General features: G+C 39.9%; 1 protein-coding gene across 1 annotated transcript in view; it reads left to right on the top strand.

The window, feature by feature from the left end:
• The window catches only part of LOC146982330 (uncharacterized), a 420,172-nt gene that overhangs the window by 327,614 nt on the left and 78,175 nt on the right, over positions 1–14,383 (top strand). The gene's annotated exons all lie outside the window — the stretch shown is intronic.

Raw genomic sequence — 14,383 nt, forward strand, 5'->3', positions numbered from 1 at the left:
TCTTCTTTTATTTGGCAGAAAAAGAAACCCAGAATCAAATTTACGCACTTGACCAGCAGTAAAGCACGTGGTGGTCTAAATGTACCAAATTTGAAATTATATTACTGGGCTGCACAATTACACGGGGCAGTAGAATGGTTAAAACAAAACAAAGAAACAACATGGCTATCTCTAGAGCAAAATTCGTGCCCTGGAGTCTCACTACAAGCATTACCATTCTGCTCAAATGAGATATGGACAAAGTATAAAATTTCAAATATCTGGATGAAGTGCACACATAAGGTTTTAAATTCTGTAAAAAAAATAATAAATGCACCACAGTCTATATCTAGGGCAATGAAAATTTCCGAGATAATAGATTTCAAACCTAGACATTTTGATTCAAGATTTAAAGAATGGGAAAATAAGGGGCTTATTTTTATTGAGGACTTATTTGATGGTGATACCCTGAAGTCATTTAACCAATTACAGGAAAAATTTGGCTTGATATCCACAGATTTCTACAGATTTTTGCAATTGAGAAGCTACCTGACTTCACATAAAGAATGGCAATCTCTTACATCACAGCCTTCTGATTTAGAAGTTTTCTTCATCAAGATGATAAAGAAAGGGGATGGTAAAAAAAATTGTTTCACATCTATACAAATTACTACAGACAATTGTAGCGGGGAGCTCTCTTGGAATAAAGGAAAAGTGGGAACTAGAAATGAATGTTGTGATTGAGGACCAAATTTGGGAACAAGTGTGTGAGAATGGTCATAAACTGACCAGCAGCCCCACATGGAAAGAATTTATATGGAAAGTGAATCTCCGCTTTTTCAAAACTCCATTTATTATCTCCAAATTTGACAAAACAAAGACAAATCTTTGCTGGAGACAATGCGGACAAATTGGAGATCACACACACATTTTCTGGGATTGTCCTAAACTGAAAATGTACTGGGAGGGGATCCAGGCGGAAATTTCTAACATTTTACAAACTAGTATAAGGAATGACCCGCTGATCTTTGTTCTTGGAGTGCTTCCCTGTGACTTTTTATGTAGAGAAAAAATGTATCTATTCAAAGTAATCATAATGGTGGCAAGAAAGATGATAACTATGTCCTGGTGTAAGCCATTACCCCGACTGTTGATCAATGGAAAGAAAGACTTCTTAGGGTATACACAATGGAAAAAATAACAGCAAAGCTCAACCTTGACATGGCCTTATTCAAGAGGAGGTGGAATCCATTAATTACTTACTTTGGACTAACATTACAGGACACCTAGATGATTCAGCATAGACACCTACAGGCCTGGACCCTCAAAAGTAAAAGGGTGTATTTCTGTTTTTATTATTTCATTTCATGAGTATCAATCACCATGGAAATTCTACTCAATTTGATTTTTACATAATTATCAATATTCTTATTATCTATTCAACCATTTATTTTAACTTTCAGACCTCTGACACTGTCATAAAAATATGGAATAACCTTGCCGATAGGTTCTCTGTTCATGCTGTTCCTATTTTTGGCGTTTTCTACTTTTTTACTCAGATACGGAACAAAAAAAAATGTAAAGCTTTTAACAAGAATAATTCTGTAAGTGTGTTTAAGTATGTAAAGCTTGAAATATCAATAAAAACATTTGTTCAAAAAATGCATTAACAATAATCAAAAAACATGAAACATTTACAATATTTATAAGGCTTTTTTTTTCATAATTAGGCCTTCAAAATTATTTTCATAAAATATGTTATGATTATATTGGCCTAATTGGATGAGGTAAGAAAATAAGAATAAAATTGGGTGAGTGTGAGCACCTTCCAAATAATTTATAGACCTCATCATTGTTATCGGCAATTTATTGAAGCACCAAACAGCATAATGTTCTAATATTTAATTAATTTTCACCTGTTGCACATTTGGCCATGTGCTGTAAACTTTACTTCAGATTTGTGCAATGAATCATCTTCCACTGCTCATCATTACGGCAAAGTGCACAACTGTTAATTTGTGAAAGGAACTTGAGTTGTGATTATAATTTTGGATTATTAAATTAGTCCGCCGACTCTCTCTGAGCTTTACGACAGCAGCGGTGCTTTTTTTTTTTTTTTAAGAGAGGTGTGTCACCTCACATCAGCATTAAGATCCACTGTTGATTGGAGGAAAGTAGCCACACCTGTCCTCTCATTAGTGAATCTGTGATCAATCTCTGTGGCCTACTGACGAGAGAATAAGTTACACCTGGCTTGACAAAGCCGCCCCTCCTCAGCCTGGCTCAGCGTTGGAACAACCAACTAAACCAGGATGGATTTATGAGACTTTGTCCAACCTGGCTTTTTCACTTATCCTAGATATCTTTATTCTACTTTCGAACAACAGGATCAGGTTGATACGACGACAGTTAACATATTATTATTGTCTTTTTTGCTCTAATGTGAGTCTAAAAGTCAGGTCTGAGGGGTATTGCACAAAACCTAGATAAGGGATTAAGCCGCGATATGTTGGTTGTCCTGGCTGAATTTAGCCTCAAGTCGGTTGTTCAAAAGCAGGCTAAATCTATCCTGGTCAAGTTACTATGGTGATTTATTCTCTGCAGCTAGCCTGCTCCAGACCAGGCTAACAGCCAGGCTTAGTTGATTCTGTTGTCTTTATCTGTGAAGTCAGCAGTCACTCTGATCAGAAATCAATGTGTTTCTTTCATACAGTTATTCCATGTTCTTATGTACGTATCGGCCTGATTTATAACCAAACAAAATACATTTACAAATCTGTGTCCATCTATGATATTTTCTATGACCACTAGCTATACATTACTGGCTTCTCATAAAAAGCAATGGAGCAAAAATGGCATATAGATATTTATTTTTATTTTTTATAAAATGTTAATATATTGGCCTAAATATTGGTTGAGGTAAGAAAATGAGAATAAAATTGAGTGACTGTGAGCAACCACCTTCCAAATAATTTATACACCTCATGCAAACATTGTTATCAGCAATTTATTGAAGCAGCAGACTGCATAATGTTCTTATATTTCATTCATTTTAACCTTGGCCACTTTTGCTGTATGAACTTGTATTACTTGTTATGTACTTAAGATTATAAGGAATTTGTGCAATTAATCAACTTCCACTGCTCATCATTTAGGTAAAGTGCACAACTGTTCATTTGTGAAAGGAACTTGATTTGTGATTATAGTTTTGGATTATTCAATCAGTCCGCAGTTGTCCGCTGCGCTCTCTCTGAGCTTTTTTTTTTAAAGAGGTGAGTCACCTGACGTCAGCACTAAGTTCCTGTTGATTGGAGGAAAGTAGCCACACCTGTCATCTCATCAGTGAATCTGTGATCAATCTCTGTGGTCTACTAAGTTCCACCTGGCTTGACCAAGCTGCTGCTCCTCAGCCTGGTTCAGCGTTCGTGCAACCAACTAAGCCAGGATGCGCCGACCAGACTAGCCTCAGTTATCCTGGATTTCTTTATTCTACTTTTGTGCAATACCCTGGTCTCCATCTATTACATGTGAATATCATTTTCAACCTTGGCTGACGGCATATTGTAGGCCTAATAAATTTAAAAAAAACAAATCAAATATCATGGTTGTTGTGATTTCATCAGTCTGGTTTTGTTGTTTAATCAATCCTTTACAGAAAACCCACATGAACTTTAACAAGTGATTCTTCACATGTGAAAAATTTTGCACATGGGAAACATGTGGTTTTGGCCCAATTTTATGTGAATCACATTTTCTACATGTGGTTTGACACATGTGATCACATGTAGAGCACGTGTAAAAAATGTTTAAAATGATTCACATAAAATTGTCAAAACCACATGTTCCCCATGTGCAAAATATTTCACATATGTGAAGTTCATGTGATTGTTTATAGTTCAACAAATAAATCTGTGAGGTCGTTAGATGAGTGATTCACTTTAATGTTTAATTAGTATTTATAATATATCTCAATAGGCCTTTTATTGAAAATAGTTTTATTAGCTATCTTAAACATTTAGCCACAAATATGCAACAAAAGAAGTGTAGCGCCCTCTAGACGTCAGGTCTATTTACTGAGGTGCGCTCCCCAAGTTCCTTTAGTTAAGAAATCGCTTTCTTTTTTAGGTTAACTAATGCAGGTAGGTAACTACACTGTAATACCTTATTTATGAACTGTTCTATTTATTCTCTGACTGTAACTACTGTTATTAACCTCAAAGTGTGTTATTACTACTGTTTTTAGCTTGTATTTATCACTCCTGTAAATAAATGAACTAAAACTGAAATTCGTTTTTCTTCCCCTAGGTACCCTTTAAGTTTCTGGAATGTCCCCACAAAACACTCTACAGGCTTATCCTACAGTAACCCCACACACAGTAGTAAATATGCACAATAAACAAATAAAAAGGCAAATGATCAGTATTAATTATTTACTTTAGTAAATATTAATAATTCAATGAATAATGAAAAATAAAAAATACAAAAATAGTCACATTCAATTGTTTCAAATGTAATTTCAGTCAATAATGTCCCAAAATAAATGTTTCTGTGACTTTCAAATAGTCTTTTCAATGTTTCAAAAATCAACAAATATTAAACAGTCACTTAATAAAACACTTCTGACCTAAAGCCGGCACTCTTTTTTAATGAATGAAAATAAAATGGGTACCCTTTAATCAGAAATCGTTGCAGGCCTGAGACGTGGCTTGTGTACGTGGGAGCCTTAAAACATCATGGCTGCTTCGCGCTTGGCGCAGAAATAAAACACACACTCACTGCACTGGAATCCTCCTGGTCCTCCCGGTTCACCAGCGGTCTGCTTGAACGTGGGCCTCCGACGACGATTCAGCTCCAGCTCCAGGTGTCCTTCTCCAAGTGTTGTCTGTGCTAGACACACACCCCTGTTAGTCCCGATTCTTTGTATTGGAAGCCCAAGAACAAACCAGAGAAGTCTTTCGTACAAAAGTAGTAGTGTTTACTCAGGTCACAGATAAAGTACATCAGCGCTGGACTCAAAGTGACAGAGCTCTCGCAGGATCTCGGTCAGGAGTGAGTCCAGATTTCAGGAAATGGGTCACATTTATCTTCTTGGGCTGGGCCTGCCCCGTACAGAGGTTGGATGTTCTCAGAATGTGATAAGCAACATGATGTGTGTGTTGTTGTTCAGGCGTGTATCTAATGCAGCAGACCTAACTGACAGACGAAGAGAACTCAGCAGTTACAGTATGTCCTTGGTTATCAGGCTAGAGTCACAATATCTGGCTTCATGTTCACACACATCAGGTTATGTGCGTTCAAGTACTAAATTAGAATACATGATATCTCAAAGCATACATGACGTCATTGAAGTATAAAAACAAAGTACGTAACGTCCCAGAACAGATCCAATTGTAACAATCCCCCTTTTGACATGATTTTATTATGTCAATCAAATAGAAGTAGGGACGTTATCCCTGTATTGTATCACATCTACTGGCAGTAGCCATCCCAGCAGGCCCCCAAACTGCAGGTGACCACATTCTTTAAGATGTAACACAACCAGGCAGGAGATTTTTATGTATCCCCCTTTTGATATACATCATTCATATCAACAATCACCTAAATCAAATATTATATTGTGCATAAGCAGGTCTTCATTGCAAAATAGCAGCCTATATGTGAGCGACTATGTGTAAGCTGTTCTTCTTTGCAATTACCAGCAGCAAGCATTTCTTCATTGCACACGCATGTGGAAATATTTAAACAGTCTCATGATTGGTTAAGTAAAAAATATATATATTTTTTTTCTTTTTAACAAAACACATTAAAAACACAGTCTTTAAAGCCCTAGCAGAACTCTGCACTGAGCATCCTAACTAAAAAGAAAAACTATAAGTCTCACGCCTCTACGTGTGTGCAAGAACTATATGTAAAAATGTAATAGGCATTAGCAGCTTGTCATGTATAGGGAAAGGGTTCAGGTGTACAAGCAAGGGTCTTCATCATCCTCGGATTTGGGTTCTTCAGTCTCGTCCTCTCCGGGCTCAGAGAGGGAGACCAGCGGCAACACTTCTCCAGGGTGTTGTACTAACTGGTAAGGAGGTGGTGTAGGGAATTTATCATTAATAGCTGTAGTAATACATTTTAGACAGAGGTGCCTGATGCATGGAATGCAGCAACATCCACATAATGTTAACAGGGTCACTGCTGCAATCAGTGAAAGAATTACTGATGAAATCAAAGATTTCCATTTGCCAAATGTTTTGTCTAACCAGTCAGCTAACGGATTCTCTATCCCTGAGTGTTCTGCTAACTCTTCAGACATAGTTTTGAGGCCAGAAAGGGCTCGAGTTATAGAGCCGTCTGGAGCAGTGTTATTAGGAATGAACACACAACAGTCCTGGCCAAACATGGAGCATACACCACCTCTCTCAGCTAAAAGAAAATCCATGGCTACTCTATTTTGGTAAGTCATCAGTGAAGTTGCAGACAGTTGTTCGTGCAGGCCAGCTATGGCATCTCTGGTTAAGTTATTAAGTCTTTGAACATTAAAGTGGACATAATTCACTCTATCCACATTCTTGTTGATGGTTACCCACCAGAACAATGATGATTCAAATCCTGCAGCAACTTGGTTTACTAGCTTATATTCATCAGGCACACCTCTGGGAACCCCAATTGCGTCTATGTAAGCAGGTGAGTCTAGATATCGATTAATGTGAAATATGTATCGCGTTATAAACGGCACAGTATTAAAGCTAGAGTCAAGAGTCAGATATCATATGAAACCAGGAGACATGGGGCTTGTCAGAAACGGGCTAAATAATGCTCCAAAGTTCGGCTAGATTCTGGTTGGGGGGGACTTTGAAAAGGGGATCCTGAACACTGCTGTCATCCATGTGTGTTCCTCTCTCTCTCTCTTGCACCATGTGTGTGTGCTGTGTCTCAGGGTCAATCATTGTTATGTCTAGTCACACTACAGGCAGCAGAGAGAGGCATGGAGAGAGTCCTCTATGTTCTAAAATAGCAAATTTTCTGTTAATATAATAGAATTGTGGGAAATCCTTTAGCAAATTCTGAGGAAGGGATCTCATTTGAACCCCCAATGTCTATACCATGCACACACCCTTGTATTCCAGCTCAAAAAAAAAATCTAAAATTTGTTGTGAAGGTCCTCGTTGTTTACATCAAGGTGACGGGTTTCTAGGGTGAAGTGTGCACTGTTTTTACCATATAAGAGGTGACCTCCTTCTGGAACATTAGCTGTGTTTTTTTTAACTTTGAAACAGGCCCAGGAAGTTTGCTTGTTGTTGGTTTTTTTTTTTTTTTTTACTTAGTTTGACACCACAAACATACATCTGCTCCTAAATATTAAACATTTGGGTTTATGTTATACTTGGTTATTTACTTTATATATTTCAAATGTCTATGCATATTTTTCATTAGTAAAATATATGCTCCAGTTGGAGTCACACTTCATTTCTGTTGTAAGGTCTTATTTGAATGGGAAAATGTGAAGAAGGTCTGAGTGAAATCAAAATGAGGCAAAAGCAGTTGTATTTGGATGGAGTGTATAACCATTATGACACAGGCTGAAATATAATTAGTTTTCCAGTCTGTTACATGAGGTACCTGAAGGTCAAAGTCTGCCTGGACATATCCATGGTAATAAAACATTTGTAAAATTGCTAATTTAATTATTTAATTATTTATGTATTTATTTTTAGCATTTACTTTTGCACAGTTACTCATTAGATGTTACTTTACTAATTCATTGGGCTACTGTCCCATTATTCAATACTCTAACTTTACTCTAGATAATATGCTTGTCTTTTGTTTGTTTTGTTTTGTTTGAATTTTTGCATATATTTTGGGGAGGTGTTTTTCAATAGCCCATTCAGGGTTTTTAACCTCTCCTGCACTTACCATTTTGGTTTCAGCTCTCTTTTGTAATGGTCCTTATTTATCACATGGGCCAGGGGCTCGTGAGGTAAGAGTTATCATCAAGTAACCTATGGGATCAGTCCCAGTTTTGTAGGATCCAAGAACTAACCTACTCAGTATCTGACTTTTTGCATGACACTGAGCAGAGTGACTGTTTTTATTGTTACTGAGACTCTGGCCCTACAGGCTAGTCTCCATAGTGGCATCATCATTGTGGGTGGAAAGACGGTTGTCTGTTCAATGTCTGTTTCGGTCTTTGCAGGTATGGTAGAGTCCTTGTCAGTAAATGAGGTTGTCATGTCAGTCCGAACCTCAGTCAATGTTCTTTTGTCAGGGTGTGAGTGAGAGTACAGTGAGTCTTATGACTCCAGCTACTCAGTCGTTGTCCATCAACCATACCTTTAAACAATGAGATGTAGCTTCTGCTACCTTGTATGGTCCCTTATTTATCCACCATTTCTAATGACCTTGACACATTTCGATAGCTTTACACGTGTTAGACAGATCGGGGTGAATGACACAGTGCCCAAGTGAGGACCCAATCAAGAAACTTCTACACAGAGTCTATTACTCCGTGCGCTTGACCGCTGGGGGTTCTCCCAGTCTAATCACTCGTTTTAATTCACCAAGCTCTGCCACACCGTAGTTAACAGTTTCCCTTTACCCTATTCCAATGCCCTCCAATACAGAACTACTTGAGATCTGTGTCAGTGAAGGAATTCTCGATCAGTCTCGACTGCTCGATATCACAACACTCACACAATCAAATGATCATCAAGTAGGAAACCACCCCACAGTTAGGCCTAATATGAAAAATAACAAAGTTATCCCTGTGTCTTCATAAAGTATTAGACTCTATTGATGAACAGAAACAACACTACTAATTAATAGTAGTCTTCGGCACATTCCGGCATCGGCACATTCCGGCATCGGCACATTCCGGCATCGGCTCATTCCGGCATCGGCACATTCCGGCATCGGCTCATTCCGGCATCGGGCACATTCCCGGTATTAAAATGTCCTTATGAATTTTAGAAGACAACCTTTAGAGGTTTTCCATGCAAGTGATGAGTTTTGCGTCTTCTAAAAACAGCTGGGCTTGGTTAAAGACAACCCTTAGTGGTTTTCCATTCAAGTAATGAGTTTTACGTCTTTCAAGAACAGCTAGGCTAGGACACTTGTTTATATGATATAAGCTTTCAAAGACAACCCTTAGTGGTCTTCAACAACTTGACTAGGACACTTGTTCATATGATATAAGCTTTCAAAGACAACCCTTAGTGGTCTTCAACAACTTGACTAGGACACTTGTTCATATGATATAAGCTTTCAAAGACAACCCTTAGTGGTCTCAAAAAGCTTGCACGTGAGGCTATGTGTTTTAATACTTTATATGTGACCATTCAGTATACAACAAGACAATTCTCTTAATGGTATGAAACACAGCTTTTTTTTTTTTTTTTTTTTTCAAAATAGTTTTAGGGATGTTAGGATTACCTTATTCAGACAATTTAATTTAGTAGTCTCCAATGTGCAGAAATTTGATAGAAAAGGTTTCCTGCTTACCCTTCGTTTAGCCGGCTTTGAATTGTCTGAAAAAAGTTTTCCTTCGATCCACTCTGGTGGTCCTCAGTCAGACACAGTCTCAGAGTCAACCAATCCGGGTCACGGCACCATTTGTTAGTCCCGATTCTTTGTATTGGAAGCCCAAGAACAAACCAGAGAAGTCTTTCGTACAAAAGTAGTAGTGTTTACTCAGGTCACAGATAAAGTACATCAGCGCTGGACTCAAAGTGACAGAGCTCTCGCAGGATCTCGGTCAGGAGTGAGTCCAGATTTCAGGAAATGGGTCACATTTATCTTCTTGGGCTGGGCCTGCCCCGTACAGAGGTTGGATGTTCTCAGAATGTGATAAGCAACATGATGTGTGTGTTGTTGTTCAGGCGTGTATCTAATGCAGCAGACCTAACTGACAGACGAAGAGAACTCAGCAGTTACAGTATGTCCTTGGTTATCAGGCTAGAGTCACAATATCTGGCTTCATGTTCACACACATCAGGTTATGTGCGTTCAAGTACTAAATTAGAATACATGATATCTCAAAGCATACATGACGTCATTGAAGTATAAAAACAAAGTACGTAACGTCCCAGAACAGATCCAATTGTAACACCCCCCGCACGGCATTTCCTGCTGCTCCGTTACCACGGCGGCAAAACGTCTTCACCGATGGGATGCTGGGTTAGCTTCTCTGTGGCGACGTGCTTCAGGCTAGTTAGCATGAGCTAGGCTAACATTAGCTGTGCTGCTCGACGACCTTTCCCTCCGCCGTCCGTCTCATTTCAACTTTCGACACGGGTTAAACTCACTGCACACTCACTCCGAGATGCTCTGTCCGATATCTCTGTGGTGCTTCTTCATTAACCATAGTCCTTTTCACAGTCTTTTCTGGCCGTCGCTCCGCTCCGCCATGCAGCCTCTCCTCACCTATGCACGTTGCCTCTTCCTTTTTTCTTCTCTTCCGGTCTCCACCTCTTCCAAATCCGGTCGACCTGTAACCTCGATACTGATTGGATTTCTCCCCACGGTAAGTAAACTCAACAAAAAATATATTTTCACTTCGAAATATTATTTTTTACATTCTTTATCACAAAAATATATCTTTATTACCTGAAATAAGAAAATAACACAGAAATAAAAAATAAATAAAATGAGTGCTTTTTCCTTCAAATTATTTATCTCTTTCCATTTTTTCCCAGGGTTACAGAAGAAAAAAAGGAAAAGAAAAGGCTGTAGGTCAGGATGGAGGGGTGTCCGGTCCTCTGCTTCCTTTTGTTTGTTAGTTAGAGAGGAGCGGTGTGGTGATATATATATTTATACCATGGTCTGGATGAATCCTCGATTCTGATTGGCTGCGGGGTGTCCATTAAAAAGTGATAATGGACACCCATAAAGATGTTCCGGTCATATTGCCTGATTACGTTCTAAATATTATTGCGCTGGCTCAAACGCTTGTTGGTAACCACGGCAACGGAAACTCTGACCGTAACCACTTTTTTTCAGCGCATCACGGCACTGGAGCAAAGTCCTTCTAGGCAAGTCATGCCACTCGGCGGCCATCTTGGCGACGCCACGAAAACCCCAAAGAGACCAGACCCCTATCTAAATGAATGGAGGGATGGTCAAATCCACCCTTTAACGTGATAGCAGGACGGAAAAAACATACAGACATGCTAGCCAGTGAAATAAGATACAAATAAAAACAAAAAAAACATAGACTTTACCGCAGAATTACGTTTAAATCGCTATTTTGGGTTAGGGGGAGATTTTTGCCCAAAAATAAACGCTAGACTTACATGAAATCCATGTTAATCATCACCTATGGGCTCCTAGTTCTGTGTGTGGTGACTGTGTCTGCTCCCCCCTCCCACGATCCCCACTAACGTTAGCTGTCTCGGATGCTATCGAGTGCTAGCATGTCGTCTCAGCAGCAGCAGTCGGTTAAAATAAATAATTACAGTCCGAGTGAACCGCTGGAGCCACGGACTGATTACCGACCATCACTGACAACTAAAGCCTCGACCCGTAACAAGTATGAGGGGCGTTGTGCTGAGCTAGCTCGATGCTAACTCCGACTAGCGGTAGCGATTAGCATCCGCCGCTAACTTCGGTAAGCATCCGCCGCTAACAGCCGCTTCTCAGCTCACAACAAGCCTCTCGCACTCGGTACAATAAAACAATAGAGGCTCTCGTTAATGGTGACGGTGTCTATCGGTCCACAGCTCCAGTGCTTCACCCGGACTGTGTTTTTTTTTTTGGAGTGGACTGCTGCTGCTGCCATCATGGACAGGAGGCTAACGCCCCCAGGGGAGGGGGTCCAGTTTGAATGTTTAGGTTAAAAAATTAAACAAACAAAACTATACAATCAAAAATTAAATTAAAGAAAAGGTGGACTAATCGGTTCATTGTAAAACGCTTATTGATGTGAATGTGGTGAATTCTGTATACGTAGCCCCGAGGTAGCTCTTTCGTTCAGCAGCACACACCTGAAGCTTCACTTTTCATTAAGACCAACCAATGTGGCTGCCAAATTAACAAGCCGGCAGTAAACCTCTAAAACTCCGCGGGTAAATTTAACAGCTTTCCTCCAGGATGAGGAGCCGCTCCCGGTCGCTGGTGGCTCTCTACACTTTTCCGAAAACCTAAAATTAAAAAAAAAAACATTTTCAACCTGACCACATACAGTACACACGGTGCTAAAGCTGTGTTGTTGTTGCCACCAGGTAGGTTTGTCTGTCGTAAATCTACTTGTGCGCATGCGCTGGTGCAACAACATGATTGGCCTAGTTCAGCTCTGGCAACGCAGGTGATTGGCTGCTGGTGAAAAGGGGCGGGACATGCGCCATCTTTGGCGTCGCAGCTTTCCCCATTTAAAACGGGCAGAGTGGTCTGTCTCCTCATATTAGAACGTCTCTGACTGGAGTCTGTAAACACACAAGCGGTAAGAAGTGCACTGGCCCGCTGAAAAACTTTGTGTCACGTAACATTTAAGCCATCACCTCACCTCCCTTCACTGATCTACCAGGCTGTGGCAGAGTCACTATGGCAACACGCTGCGGTCACAACGGGTCCTTTTTTTTTTCTTTTATTGCCAACGAGAGTTATTAAATAGTCCACTCAGCCGCTTATTGTGAAAGAAAGACGTATGATTTTAACGGTAAAAACAACATTAAATTATAAGTAATTGATTTAATATGTATTTATCTTGTAAGTGACCATGGTATAAACGGGATAATGCCCTTCGAGGTGTCCGATTATCAGAGATTAATGGACTTCGCGGAAGCAACCGTCCGATCCGAATGGACACCTCGTCGGGCATTATCCCTTACATATATAATCGGTCACCGGTGGTGACCAATATATATATATTTACATCCCACAGACAACGTCAGATGGCTTCAAACACACACCGAGGGGTTTGTTCACTTCAAGTAAGCCGACATGTTTGTAAATGGAGCTGTAATACAAAGTTGTGTTGTACACCTACCTGTGTCTGTGGTGGATACTCTTTCACAGGAGCGGTGGGAGCTTTCCACTACCTTTAAAATCCTAAGACAAAATGTATTACATTATCGACACACAGTAAATGATGAATGTAAAGTGTCACCATTCTTGACAAAGAGGAGGAATACATAAGTGTTACCTAGTTTGCTGTCTCCTTGCTGAAAGCCAGTGGTTCAGTATCTCTCTGGGCTTGGCTCGTCATCCAGTACTGGAACTGTTGAAATCTTCACAAATCTCTGGATCACTCTAGGTCGGCTCCACGATTTCAGCAGGGTGGCACTTTGAAAAGTATTCACTCTGGGACCTGAGACAAGGTCAAGATACAATTACTTGATGCTAAGTTATGAGCAATTTGATATTTTTACTACATTTCAATTGCAGGTCAAATACATAAGGGAGATCTCAAAAATTAACTCACCAGTGCACCTTTAAATATACTCTAATGAATCTTCAGAACATCATTTAACTTTTATTAGCTACAGAAATACCAGCATTAACAGTAAATATTTGATATGAACCCGTGTTAACCCACAGCCAGCTGCAGTACTTTACACAAAGTATTTCAGAACACATTGAATAACAGTTTCTTTTACACAGCATGTAGTCAGAAAATGTCTGCTGCTCAGCAGTATTTACTAAGATATTCTCACTCACCACTTCAAAGCCATTAACACTGTTACTGTACGTTCAGACCGAAAGCGTCGAGAGCGTCGCGGTGGCCGGAAGTCATTCATTTTCAATGAGAACCAGCGTCGAGGAGCGTTGAAGAGCGTCAAAGGCGTTGGCGTCGCGTTTTGGCGGCGAGAGCGTCAGGAGAAAGTTGAAATCTCCTGAACTTTATGCTAATGAGCGATGATGCGGAGCAGCGGCAACCAATCAGTGTGTAGATGTCGCGGCCCCTTTAAATGGATGACCAACCACAACCGACGTCAACTTCTTTGACGCGCGTCAAAACGCCAGGGTGTTCAGACCACCAGCGTCGCGGAAAAGCGTCAAGAGCGTCTTTTGACACTTTTGACGCTTTTGGTCTGAACGACCCATTAGGCTAACCCAATAGGATTTAACTTGAAGTAATTAGCATCACAGCGAGTGGATTGTATTAGCACTAGCATGGACCGATGCAGTTTCCAACGGCAACAATTATCATCATGGTTAACGGAAACATCAGTCAGCTGACTACATATTAAAACTCACCTGTCCTCACCTGACCAGCTGGTCTTCACTCAGGAAGTGGATGAAGCATTTCACTGGCTACCGTGCACCTCCACTTGTCTCTGCTATCTGACCCACTTTATCATTTTTAAATGTGTGTGTTTGTGCTTTTATGTAAAATATGAAACTATTTATTTCAAGTGCATTTTTAATGGATTAAAATTTTGAGCTCTACTGAAGTGAATGCATAACTGTTTAATTGCTG

This window comes from Trachurus japonicus, chromosome 8, assembly GCF_045865225.1.
Source record: "Trachurus japonicus isolate A0001 chromosome 8, Traja_1.0".
Lineage (NCBI taxonomy): Eukaryota > Metazoa > Chordata > Actinopteri > Carangiformes > Carangidae > Trachurus > Trachurus japonicus.